We start from the raw sequence: 9,803 nt of genomic DNA on the forward strand, positions 1-9,803 counted from the left end.
CAACAGTCCTCCTAAAATTTAGGGACTTGGCTGCCCAAGACTTGTAGTTAACAACAGTCCAACTTGACTTGCTTGGCTGCCCTTGAGCTCATTGATTTGGTGGCCTTTGAACTCCGAGTTGATGGTGGAGAATTCGAGGTAAGGGCCCATAAATGAGGGGGACACCTTCCTACAAATCCTCTAGCTTGTTCTCCCACGAATTTGGCTGCCAAGTGCTCATTAAGACCTTCAATTTTGTCTCCAAGTTGACCAAAAAGGCTACACAAAGCACCCATTAGACTTGTTGGCATAATGACTAACCAAATTCACTCTATTAACATAAAAATAATCAAAAACATGCAATAAACAAATGAGAATGGTGGACTAAGCCAAATTAGGAGGTTGAATGAGCCCAAATAATTGTACATTTTTGGGGCTCATCATCACCCCCCTACTAAAAGTGTTGCTCATCCTCTGAGCAACCAAATCTCTCCCCTTGTCTTTGATGGCCCTGGTGACTTCCTTGGCTAGCATCTCGGCCGATTTCTCCTTTGGCTTCCCGCTTTTCAAACTTTCCTGTAGAAACTGTTCGCTGGCTTCCTGTAGAAACAGTCTCTGTCTTCCTGTAGAAACAGTCTGCTAGCTTCCTGTAGAACCAATTTCACTGATTTTACTTGCTTGGCTGGGGGTGCCTTCTCCTTGAACTGCACTGCCTATAAGCTGATGAATCCAACACAAATGGCAAGTCTAATGTATTATAAAAGCACACACGTACAATGAACTGCCCGAGAATAGATATTGCATGCCAAAGCTGGATGGGAAAAAGTGTTTCCAGTCCTTTAAATCACTGTTTTTCCATTGGTTAACCTTGATTCACGTTTCTGTTCCTGACATGATAATACTTTCCAACTGCGGCAGCTTTCTTTCCTTCATAAAATGCTTACTGCAATAGCAAATATGGGAATAATAACAGATTTGTATCCCAAAGCCAACCCAAATATAACATTAGTTGCTGCTCCAGTCCTGCATGAATCAGCAACATCTTGGATAGGGCTGTAAGCATTACTAGTGTAGTACTCAGTGACAAAACCAATAACAAGGCCAGACCACAAACCAATAGCACCACAGAAGAAAAGCTCCCAGTTCTTTACAACCTTCTGGGCACCAAAATTGAAGATAGTGAAGGATGAAGGCAATGCAACTAGGCTTACAGCAGCAATGCCAATAGTCATCACTACTGTGGAGATAATAAGTTGCTTTTCCAATGCAAGCTCAATTTCCTTCACAGCCTTGATCTCAAATATGTTAGTTGCAACCAGAGTTGTGATTAAGCAAGCAATGATACCCATTGAACTAATAAGCAAGGGATAACACATGGCAGTAAGATCATGAGAGTTTCCAAATGATGATATGGATGCAACAACCAGAGCTGCACAGGAAGATTCAGCATCATCTGAAACAGTTTTCCCTTGTCAAGTATTACTTCTACATCCTCTTCTGACTCCTTTTAGACGCTTCCGAAGGTTATCATCAACAAACAAAGAAATATATTTTATCAAGAAGGTGCTGCACAACGTCAATTGAATCTTTCAACGTCTCTGGAGTTCCATGAGTACTTGTTCATTTTTTTCACTTTGTTGCACAGGTACTTGTAAAAAAAATGTCAACGCACACAGAGAATGCAGCATGCACGGATTGAAGCAGTTGAGAATTGGTGGTCTTTTTGGGATAACAAGAGACACCTTTAGAAGCTGAATTACCTTTTAGATGGTGGTTTATAGTGGAGGAGATTGTTACTAAAACCAATTCGTATCCCAAAGCGTGCAAATATTCAGCCAAGCAACTTCAATTGAGGCGTGATTCACGTGAGAGAGAGAAGTGGCCAAGTGTACGTGGCCTCAAGCGTCCAGAAGTATTGTTCCTCACTGTAGTCTAATTATGAACTGTAGTCCTCTGCCTGTAATCACTTACCATCAAGCACGCTGAAGTTTAACTGTTCACCACTACCCGTTTTCAATTTCCTTCCTGAGATGGCTGAGCGCACGTGTCTCATTCACCCACCAAGTGTTGTTGAACTAGATGAGGGTGGCTAGTTAGCTAGCCACCAATTTGTCTAAATCCAACCATCTCATTGTTCACGCAGTTCTCGAATTACATTCATGCAACAGAGGAATTAGTTTAGTCACGTACCTGCAAGTCGACTGGCTGCTATGATGCTTTTTGCTGCTGCATGCTTGGATTCCTTGGTTGCATGAAGGCGTAGCTAATGATTTTTGATTGATTTTCCTTGTGCAGGTGTCCTCTGGCCGGATCTGAGCTGCATGCAATCGTTTCCACGTTCAACTCTGCCCGTTCAAGCTGCTGCTGCTGCATGGTCACAAAACCAGAACTTCTTTTTGCCATTTCTCCCAAACGGTAGATCGGATTGATCTGAAACTCGGTGAGCATGTTCCTACCATCATTATGCATCTCCCATAGAAAATTCGTGATCAATGGATGCACGGATTTCGAGAAAAATGGAAAATGGCTGAAGATTTCAGAGGTCGATTTCTCGGAAACCGTGCATCGGAATCGGCTGAAACTGCTTGGGTAGGTTACTATCACCCATGTGCATCTCCCCATGAAACAGGTTTTGAAACAGATGCACGGATATGGAGAAAACGCAAAAATGGCTGATAGTGATGGAGGCTGATTTCTTGGAAACCGTGCACCGGAATTGCATGAATCTGCTCAGGCATGTTTTCATCAACCTTGTACAATTCCCCATAAAACGGTTTGTCAAATGGATGCATGGTTTTCAAGTTATGGCAAAAACAAATTCTGCACTATGTGTTTTTGCTTCAAGGCACTTTGCATTTTGGTTGCATGGGATGACAAAATGAATTTTGGCTATGATGCAGGTATGGAGATGATGGAGGAGGAGTTGGAAGATTGCATGAGGGCTTCTGAACCCTTGAGGAAGCTACCATGCTTGCCAAACCACTTTTTGAAATGCATGCCTAGTTTCCCACAATTTCTACAGGAAGTTCCTGTAGAAGCACAATGAGAAGCACAAGGAGGTGAAAAAAATGATGGATGAAGGCAAGGGATGGACACACAAGTGCTTGTAGGCCTAATCAACAGATTCCCACCATCAGATTCACTTTTGAAATTGGATTTGGCTCGTCCAAAGGTTCTACAGGATGTTTCCTGTAGAAATACAGAGCTTCCTGTAGAAGGCACAAGAACAATTACTTTGACCTTGATTTGAGTGCTCCTCCTGTCATGAAACGTCCTTCTTGCAACCTGCAATGTCATTGCTGCAACATGAAATTATTCAATGGAGATTAGCTTTATTTTTCTTTTTCTTTTTTCTCTTTTTTTTTTTTTTGAAAAACAACTAGGGCGCCTCATGGAGGTTTTCACCCTAATTGCCTGCCCTGGGCGCCTCCAAGGGAGGTTTTCACCCAGAGATCTTATTCTCTTTTCTCTTTTTTTTTTCAACCCATTGACCGCCTCATGGAGGTTTTCAATCAATGAGCCAATCTAAGGCGCCTCCGAGGAGGTTTTCACCTTAGATTTTTATTTTTCTCTTATTTTCATTTTTTTTCTTTTTTGTCTTTTTTTTTTCTTCTACCCTACCCTACTTGAAAAACAAAATCATTTTCAAGTATAAGAATACTTCCAATGGAGCCATGTGCACATCGAGATTAGAGAAAAAATGATGTGAAGGCTCAAAATGCATGCTTGGACAAGTATCCAGATCTCAGATACCAAATGATATGGCTTTGAAGGGATCAAACGAAGTTGAGGAAGAAAGTACTGCTGCAACTTAGTGACCTTCTGAAACCATATCTCAATATAGCTTTGATATCCTTGGTTCTTTTGCTGATCTGGATCATTCTTCATGTCACCTTCTATCATGACCTTCTGATCTTCCTCTTTTTGTTGATCTTTCTCTTGAATACATGGAAGATTTGATGGTAACCATGAAGGAACTCTCTCGATCTCTGATTCTGATCTCTTCTCTTCATTAAGTGCAGCCCATGGTTCTTTGATCTCTTCTTTGGAATCTTCTTTTGCTTTTGGTCCTTCAATGTTGTCAATAGATTCTCTCTTTTGCAACACTCTTCCTGAGCTTTGGTGAACATCATTGAGCTCAAAAGGAGTCATTTGCACATGTTGTGCCTCAGCTTTGCAATTGGGTTGAGCTGCTCCATTGCAGGGTTTTGGAAATGGAGGTACGGGTAGCTGAGTGGGGGTGTGAAATTGAGATGGAGATGGATGGCATTGTGGTTGGGTAGGCATTTGGGGTTGCCTTGGTGGAGGAGGAGGCGATGGTTGTGGATGAGCAGGTGGTGGAGGAAAATGAGCGGGATGAGAGTTGTACTGGGGCCTCCACTCCTGATAAGGTGCATTCCACTGAGGTTGTGGCTGAGCATAAGAGTGAAACGAATGAGCAGCTGGTTGGGCATAATATGGATCTGTGAAGGAATAAGGAGGATATGACCAAGGAGGAGGTGTAGACCAGGAAGGATGAGCAGGGGGACCCCAAGAAGGCATGAAAGTGGCTTGATAGGGGTCATAATAGGTCTCAGGTGTCCCTTGCAGTTCTTGTTGGTAAGATCTAGGTCCATATGGCCTCCTTTGGTTCATATAACGGAGTGATTCAGTGGCTCCCTTGGCTCTTTGATATGTAGCTTTGATTCTCGGCAAGGAAGGGCACTGCTCTATAGGATGGTATTCTTCACAGATGAAACACACTTCTATGGAGTACAATGGACATTCGTTCCTAGGATGCTTTCTAGTGCACCTAGAACAAAAAATGGCCAAAGCCCTCTTGGCCTCTTCTTGCTTCTTTTGGATCCGCAAGGTATCCAGTTGCATGGCAAGAAACTGCCTCATATCACTCTTGAAATCTTTGATCTGATTTTCAAATTCATCTTTGGACAAGATGTTGCTCCCAACATTTCTACTTGTAGCCATTTGCTCCAGAGGAATGTTTTCTTCTTCTTCTCCCCTAGACGTTCTTCAAATATGTCTTGATGTCCACCCAGGGGTTCTTCAATCACAGCCATCGAAGAAGAGAGAAGGTTGTGTGAAGCAGTGGGGGTGTTTTGCAATCATTTTTCTAACTTATCTCTACTCCTACAAGGCATGAAATGAAATATTTTTTCTTGATTTTTGCTTTTTTCTACTTCTACTTGCAAAACTGAAATAAATTGAACTGCAACTAACTATCTTGCTAAAACGAAAATGCGGAATTGAAATGAAAGCAGGAAAGGACTAATCTATTTTGCTCAAATGAAATTGCAGGATGAAATGCTAGGCTACGCTTGCGAAATTGAAATGCTAATCTACGCTTGCAGAAATGAAATTTCGGAATTGAAATGCTAATCTATGAAAGCAGGAAATGTCTATGCTACTTTTGCAGAATGGAAATGAAGTAAACTACCTAGCAGAAGGCAAGAGTAAGGAAGTAGAAGAAAAGCAACAATTACTAATACTCTGACGCTTCCCCGGCAACGGCGCCAAAAACATGGTGGGCTCCAGTATTGTAGCAATAATGCTACAACTCCTGGAGCTTCCTATCTCTAATTTTATCAACCCGGTAGTTCGTACAAACTTGGAAGCGACGGTGCTATATGCACAAGTACTAGCTCTTGTCGCAGCTGTCACTTGGTCAGCTGGCACAAGTCCACTAGGGCTCAAGCCAACTTCTATAGGCTCACAGAAGAAGCTTTATGAATGATGGACGAAAGATAACTTAAAGAAGACTAATTTAGTTGCGAAAAGAAACTGAAAGCCAAAAGGAAACACAAACCCTAGCAAACCCTAATTCTACCAGCTAGTCCTACTGATGCAAAGGAAAGAATGCAAAAAACGAAAAGAGATGCCATTACTTCTAGGAAGGTAAAATGCATGTGTCTAAGTTATCACTATCTGAAGAAAACATCTTTTTGTATTTTTGATTAAGTTGTTGGAATTATCATGCATGTGCTTCTAACTAGTTTTCCACTGTGCAGGGATGGATCAAGGGATGAAATGCTTTGGGAAAGGTTGGGATGGTACAGAGAGGGTCTAAGGGATCCCCAATATTCTTTCTGAGAGTTTCACAAAGTCTGGATGACATGCAACCGTGTTCATGAACTTCTACAGGAAGTCTGCAGGGGCTTCTACAGGAAGTTTCTACAGGATGTTCTGTAATTCTTCTACTGGATGTTTACGAATTGGATTTTTGAGGATGGATGGTTGATGGAAGAGGCATGGATGGTTATGGAGGTAGGATGGGGGTCTGAAGTGACCTAGGAACTGATGGATGGAGTGGTGAGATGATGTGGAAGGCTGACTTGCATCAACGAAGGTTTAGGCAATGGAAAAGCAAGAAGGTAGGGTTACGTGGCAAAAGAGCAGATGGGAGATGAAGAAACAAACTTGGTGATGGAGGAGCTGACCTGAACGAGGCTCAGATGAACGAGGAGGTGATGAAGGTGATAGAGATGCCCTGCACAATGCTTATTCAAACAAATCAATGAATTCTTGCAAACAAACCAAGTCCTAGCTAACTCAATCCAACTGTTAATGAATGAATAAACAGCAGCCTTGTTTGAAAAGAGAACCATATACATCACGTGAGCAAGAACATGCCAAAAGATCTAAATGCATACAAACTCCTACCAATCGATTCTAAGCATAAAAAGCTACGTTACCCATCAAAACCAACTACAATAACAAAGCAAGATCTAAGGAGCATAATTTATTTCAAGAACACAACATACACATAAATATAAACAAGGGAGGTACTGGGCGCTTGAGATGGGCCCAACCCCAATAACTACAGCCTCCCAAGAGAGATTTAGAGCTGGTGCAAAGCTGGATCCATCTTTATTAATCAAGAAATGAAAAGTTACATCAAAACTGTCCACAAGAAGAACTTGAGCATGAGCTGAAAGCAAAGCTAATCTACTGCATAAAAATCAAACTACAAACTAGCTAACTAATGGCTAAAACAAAATGACTAACTGGCTACAAAATGACTACCCACTAGCTCCCCAAAATGACTAACTGAAATGAGGTCCTAAGCCCTCTTATTTATACAATTTGAGGACCCAACAGTCCTCCTAAAATTTAGGGACTTGGCTGCCCAAGACTTGTAGTTAACAGCAGTCCAACTTGACTTGCTTGGCTGCCCTTGAGCTCATTGATTTGGTGGCCTTTGAACTCCGAGCTGATGGTGGAGAATTCAAGGTAAGGGCCCATAAATGAGGGGGACACCTTCCTACAAATCCTCTAGCTTGTTCTCCCACGAATTTGGCTACCAAGTGCTCATTAAGACCTTCAATTTTGCCTCCAAGTTGACCAAAAAGGCTACACAAAGCACCCATTAGACTTGTTGGCATAATGACTAACCAAATTCACTCTATTAACATAAAAATAATCAAAAACATGCAATAAACAAATGAGAATGGTGGACTAAGCCAAATTAGGAGGTTGAATGAGCCCAAATAATTGTACATTTTTGGGGCTCATCAATGTCAAGGAATATTGTATGAACAGACATATGACTTGTGGAGTGTTCTCCTTCCTTAAGGAGTGATTGTATGGTGTTACCCTACCTTAAGGGTTTAAGCAATAAAGAAGCATTTCTATCTATTTCTATCTTCTTATTTCTGGGTATATTTGTATTCTCATATATTTTTGGGTTAGATCTATAAAAATTTTGGTTTTGGAACCTTTGTTAGGTTGGGCAAACCCACCTATGGTATGTGCATGATTTTCACACATGTCTTTGGAGGCGATGGTTTTCGGTCCATGGTATTGGATGTTTCGGCATGTATAAATATGTATTATAACATTTAAAGGAACATAATGAAAAATCAAGCTGGTAGTCCCGGTTTTGGGATCCAGGGGAAAATCTCTATGTATATGTGTTTTATGTGTTATGCTCTTGCATTGTTTATTTTATGTGTTTTAGAATTCGTATGCAGGTAATTTCTGTATGGTGTTAAAACCTACATTTGGTATCAGAGTTGTTTTGGCTTCAAGGGGATGCCTTTGTTGCTGAGGGGTTTCGCTTGGACCTGTGGTAGACCCTGTTCACTGGGAGATTTACAAGATCGATTCTGGTGGTGAAAGAAGATGGTGAGCAGTGGAAAGATAGAGATCGAGAACTTTAATAGTCATATTTTTGAGTTGTGGAAACTCAAGATGGAGGATCTGTTGGTGGATAAAGATCAGTGGATCGCGATGGATCCGGGTACTAAACCAATGGGAGTGTCCGATGAAGAATGGAAAAAGTTGGATCGAAAGGTAAAGAGCACAATACGATTGTGTGTCTCAAATTTAGTATTGCTGAATGTATCCGGGGAAGCTACGATGAAGGCTTTGTGGGACAAGTTAGGGACTTTGTACCAATCTAAGTCTCTGGTGAATAAACTGTTCCTGCAGAAAAAGTTGTATAACCTAAGGATGAAAGATGGAGACTCAGTGACAGAGCATCTGAACGTATTTAATACTGTGGTAAGTCAGTTAGCATCTGTTGATATTAAAATTTTAGTTGAAGATAAGTGCATCAGTTTGTTGTGTTGTCTACCAAATTCGTGGGATAGTCTGGTTATTGAAATAGGTAGCAATGCAACTTCCTTGTAGTTTGATGAAATAGTCTCATCCTTGCTGACGGAGGAGATGAGATGGAAAAATATGGAGAGCCAGAATGGTGATGCCCTGTCTGTATGAGGATGGTCCTAGAATAGAAACAAAAATAAATCATCAAGTGGGAGATCTAAATCTAGAGGGAGATCTAAATCTCTAAGAAAACCTGTAAAAGTGGTGTGCTGGAAATGCGGAAAGGAAGGGCATTACAAAAGGGATTGTAAATCTAAAGCTCCCAATAAAGGAAAGGGATATGATGATGCTCCTTCTACAGAGGTGAAAACCACCTTAGATGAAGGTGGGGATACGTACTTGGCTTCTTCAAGTACACATGTAGATCATGAGGCATGGTTGATTGACTCAGGTACATCCTTTCAGTTCACTCCCCATAGAGAGTGGTTCTGCAAGTATGAGAAATACGATGGTGGTGATGTCTTCTTAGGGGATGATAGGAAGGCTAGAATCCTTGGTCACGGAAAAGTAAAGTTGAAGTTACAAGGTGGAAGGGTTAGAACACTTCCACGTGTTCTGCATCTTCCTGCATTGGCCAGAAATCTGATTTTTGTAAGCAAGTTGGATGATGCAGGTGTAAAAATAGTGTTCGAGAAGGATGCCTCCAAGATGGTTGGGGGAGCACTTGTATTGATGCGGGGAGTTTGGATTGGAACTATGTACAAGCTGCAAGGTAGCACAGTTGTTGATGGGTGCAACAGTGATGTGGTTCCTGAAAGTGGAGCAGAAAATCTAGTGGTCTCTGGAGAGAAGACCATGCTGTGGCATCAAAGCCTTGGACATAGTGGAGAGAAGGGCCTTCGAATACTTCATGGTAAAGGTATGGTAGAAGGTATGAGTAATAAATCTCTGGATTTTGATTTCTGTTAAAACTGTGTATATGGGAAGCAAAATGGGGTGAGTTTCGCCTCCGGTGGTAAGAGGGAAAAACAGATATTAGAGCTTGTGCACAATGATGTGTTTGGACCTGTGAAGGTTCCATCACTAGGTAAGTCTATGTACTATGTATCATTTATAGATGACTTCTCAAGGAATACATGGATATATTTCCTTAAGAAGAAATCTGAAGTCTTTGACAAGTTTAAAGAATTTAAGGCTCTAGTGGAAAACTAGACAGAGAAGAAGATAAAGGTGTTGAGGACAGATAACGGTGGAGAGTTTTGCAGTAAGGAATTTGAAGA

At 41.4% G+C, this 9,803-nt stretch overlaps 1 pseudogene; it reads right to left on the reverse strand.

Moving 5' to 3' along the window:
- Positions 1–908: 908 nt before the first annotated feature.
- LOC149235249 (pyrophosphate-energized vacuolar membrane proton pump pseudogene) lies at positions 909–1,328 on the reverse strand (annotated as a pseudogene).
- Positions 1,329–9,803: the final 8,475 nt, after the last annotated feature.

This window comes from Pinus tabuliformis, chromosome 8, assembly GCF_031772625.1.
Source record: "Pinus tabuliformis cultivar Carrire ecotype Pingquan chromosome 8, CPIR1, whole genome shotgun sequence".
Lineage (NCBI taxonomy): Eukaryota > Viridiplantae > Streptophyta > Pinopsida > Pinales > Pinaceae > Pinus > Pinus tabuliformis.